This window comes from Mesitornis unicolor, unplaced genomic scaffold (genome assembly GCF_000695765.1).
Source record: "Mesitornis unicolor isolate BGI_N332 unplaced genomic scaffold, ASM69576v1 C13550222, whole genome shotgun sequence".
NCBI lineage: Eukaryota > Metazoa > Chordata > Aves > Mesitornithiformes > Mesitornithidae > Mesitornis > Mesitornis unicolor.
In genome coordinates, this window is record NW_010223104.1 from 1 (window position 1) to 4,083 (window position 4,083).

The 4,083-nt window shown below is 52.7% G+C and overlaps 1 long non-coding RNA gene across 1 annotated transcript; it reads right to left on the bottom strand.

The window, feature by feature from the left end:
• Positions 1–1,805: 1,805 nt before the first annotated feature.
• LOC104547541 lies at positions 1,806–3,813 on the bottom strand. Its single transcript, XR_728192.1, has 2 exons — positions 3,733–3,813; positions 1,806–2,277 (listed from the first exon to the last, which is right to left on the bottom strand). It is a non-coding gene; the product is annotated as an uncharacterized LOC104547541 (long non-coding RNA).
• Between the last annotated feature and the right edge of the window lie 270 nt (positions 3,814–4,083).

Consider the following 4,083-nt stretch of genomic DNA (forward strand, 5'->3'; position numbering starts at 1 on the left):
GAAGGCGGCCCCGCCCGCGCTCCCGGAACGCTCCTGTGGGAAGCAGCAGTTAAAGGAAAGGGCCCACCCTGAGCCCAAAGCCCCTCGGCCTCGCACCCAGGCCTCTGTCCCGCTCCACAGACCGAGCAAGCGAAAAGATGCGCTGCCCACGCCGCTTCGTCCTGGCCCCGCTTGGTCACCTCGGTTCTTGGCAATCATCAGCCAGCCAAGAACCGCTGTTCTGGGGCCGAGGCCTCAGCCGTACCTGTCACACCAAACACACCACGCTGCAAACGCTGCTCTGCCCGGCGCCAGCAGAGCCCCTGCACCCAGGACCATGCCATCACTTAGGCACATAACTCTGCTTGTTACGGGGAACGTTAGGTCCACGGCACCCCAGAAACACGGGCAGGCGAGCGGCAGGGTTACACAGTGACAGCAGCGTTGCAACTGCCTGTAAAGCCGAGGTTGGTAACTGAAGGGAAAGAAAAGAGCACGTTCCTGCAGGTCCTGCTTCCTCTGAATGTGAATTACCCCTCTCTTTTCCTCCTGCGAATAAATCAGCCTGACAGAGGCAGCATGGGGTTGTCAGCTGTGGGCTGTTCCTTACGGATCCTTTTCTACCCCTAAAAGCAGGCTGGCTGCCTAAACCTTCCTAAAAGCAGTGCAGACAGCATGTCCTACCTGACAGGAAGGAGACACAAAAGAAACCTGTGACAGGTAATTACTACTGCTTCATCAGAGCTTAAATCTTTCTATACAGGCATCCACTGGCTGTGGCACAGCACACAAGTCTCTCCCACTGGCACTTCCAAGGGCTGTTTGTCCATCAGCCAAGAGGATGCTCAGGAGAGCATCCTTGCAGAGGGGCTGCTCAGAAGGGACCTGGGGGAAGAGGGGAGAACGAGAATACTTCTGCGTCGGGGAAAACCAGCAGTCCTGCGAGTGTTACACCTTGTCTTCTAACCAAGACCCAGGAAAGGAGCAAGGTTTGAACCTTTTTCTGCCTAGGGTTCCTATCACAAAGCCAGCTACCTCTGTCCCTGCAAGTCAGGGTCCCACCATGGAGGCTGATGTCTCTCCAGATCTCTGCAGTCCTCAGAGCTGCCAAGAGCTGCTCTGGCTGGTAAAAAAGAGCCTGATTCGCACTGTGGACCGGGCCTCTGCATATAGAAACAAAACCTCCACAAATCCACACATCATAAGCTTAGGGGTATTTCGCTGACCTGCGTGGTTCTGCAAGGCCCTCCATACACACTAGCAAAAAATCCCAACTCCCCAAGCTCAGCAAGGAGCAGAAAGCCAAGCACCACCTCACCATGGCTGAAAGCACAGCAGCTTGAAACAGAACTACCAAGGAAACACGGCTACAGCTGTGGTGTGAGCAGGGAAGGACCCTCCAGCGGCTGGGACCTCACCCCTGCAGTGAGGGAGGGTCCCCCCTCAGCATCCCTGTGCCATCACAACGTGCAGCCTGGTGCTCAGCGCACACCAGGCACTGTGGCAGCCTGCTCAGGACCACGCGCCTCGCCCCCTCTGTGCTCCTTCCTCCAAGAAAACGGGCTTTGCATCGCTCCAGCGCGCAGCCCAGACGAGCCGTGCCAAGAGGAGCGGAGCTCTGCCACACGCTGGCTGCATCCCAGAAAGCAGCCGCGCTGCAGGAAGGCTGAGCTCACATTTCTGCTCCATAAAACATCCTCACTGCTGCCTTCTGAAGCGGCACAAGGTCTGGGCTGACTCCACTTTGCACAGGAACAAGGTGGGGAGCAACAAGCCGGGGCAGGCTGGATGCAAAACCTAGGCCTTGGTTTATAAAGGAAGACTGGTTGCAACTGGAAGGGCCAGTTTATTAGAGAAACCTCACATCGCAGAGAATTCACAACACAGTGGAAAGGGTCCAGGCCTGCCGAGGGGGCATCTTCTGCTGCAGCACTGATCTACGTCCCCCAGCTCCAACCCCAGCAGGTGCCACAGAGGAAAGGGTTAACTGGAACACAGCTTACGTTTACAAGCAGCCTGAGAGAGCCAGTATTAAAGTTCCAAAAAGCCTCCCCGTTAGAGAACAGTTAAAACAAAAATGGTTTAAAATGTTTAAAAGCTCCGTGTTGTTGGCTGCAGCGTAATGGGGAGGCAAAGGTCTACACCACACACAGGTCTCTGTGGGTCTCGGCACTCGGTCTGCTCTACCAGTGAAGGCCGGAGGGGGGGGTCTTCTCGTCTTTGTTGCTTTCCAGAGAAAAGGGTGGGATTCGGACATCAAAGTGGGAGCCATCGGGCCTCTCAAATCGAAAAGTGCCCCTGCAAAATAACGGCAGAGATCACACTGAAGCCGGGGAGAAAAACAGCTAGGAATTGTCAGCTAGAAGGCAAGACGTGAGCTCCTCCGTATCCTGCGCAGGGATTGCGGGGCTGCGTCTGCTGCGGGTCCGACAGCAAGGACATCTGCCTGCCAAGATGACTCAGTGACTGGAAAACTCCTGGGCGGTTTACATCACATCTCCAACACACGCTTCCCAAATAACGATGTCGTGATTGGAGCCTGCAGGAGGTGAGTGCACTCCAGCAGCAGTGGTGTTTACCTAACTCCCACCCACAGGAGAGATGCGTCTGAGCTATTTTTACAAACCAATTACACGTAAATTCAGGTTTGTATTTCTTGGCAGAAGCTCTGTTGGTTAAGACGTCTGCGACAATACGACATCCCATCACAGCTGACATTTGGAATAGCTTCTGCTTTGCATTTCAGAAAAGCCATTTCATTACTGCCTCTGTCTGTCCTTGTACTAACAAGGAATTTGTTTACTGCCCTGAACTACAGAACACGACACGGACAAGAGGATCCTGGAGATAAACAAGCAGATTCTCCTGACAGAAAGGACACCAAAGTCAAGCTGAGTATCTTCTGAGCTGCAGAACCTTTCTCTACTTTTCTTCAAGATGCATGCAGAGAGGGAAAAGCCACTAGACAAGCTGGTTTTACTCCCCAGGGTAGGCATTCAGGCAAGTCAGAATGTTTAACAGGACAAACAAGGGAGTATCCTTGCTTTCTCAACTCAAAGGCAGTCCCAAGGCAGCTCAACTCAGACAGATTTACTTTAAAAACGCAAGTCAGAAGGACTTGTGGCACAGACAGCAAGAGGTGGCCGTGCATTTCTTGTCCACTCAGAGGTGACACTAAATGTGCCGACCCTGCTGAAATGTGGAGTGAAACTGCTTTAACCCCGCAGCACAGGAAATGAACGACTCAGCTGAGCACTTTCCTACCTGCGCTTACAGAAGAAAGGACTTGAACACCAGTTACAGAGAGCTTTATCTGGCCTTAACTGGGAATAACCCCAGGTGCCAGTTCCTTGTGGACACAGAACTGCACGGCTTCACTTCGGGACAGAATCAAAGCCCAGGCCTCTCCAAAGAGGACATCAGTGTGCGCAACCCTGCTGCCCGGGGAAACACCAGCACCAAGCCTTGCCTCTTGCACCAAGGCCTGAAACCAAGACCAGGAACCACTTTTCAAATCTAGCCTAGCACAAACCACAGTCGGAGAATAAATCAGCCTGGAACCTCTCTTGGTGCAGGGAATCACCAGATCTTCTTATCGCTAACGGGGACACTGCTGTAGAGCTCATAGAGATTTTAACCATCAAGTATGTCCTGTCCAGTTCACTTCCCCACCTTTCAGCCATAACTCCAGACTGCAAACTGTGTCCCAGCTCCTACAGCTAAGCCACTACTGCAGCACCAAGTGCTTCTTACCACATGTGACCGCTGGACGCCTGCAGGGAGACGTGGCTGCTGTACTGAAATGCCGGCTGCTCTTTGGATAAAACTGGCTCCTGAGAAGATAAAAAGAGACCACGCTGCATCAGCAACAGATGTGAACATCTCAGCGCAGACAGGAATCAACAGGAAATTACACAGCGAGAATTAAAACAGAGATCCACACCTGAGCATCACTACCAATTCCACAGCAAACAACTCGCCCACTGAGTGGTGCCAGAATCACACATTATTCCAGTTTGCCCGTTATCTGTCATTGAGGATCACTCTCTAACACTCAGTGTGAAGTTTTGATTCACTGTCCTGGTTTGAGCTAAACAGAACTAA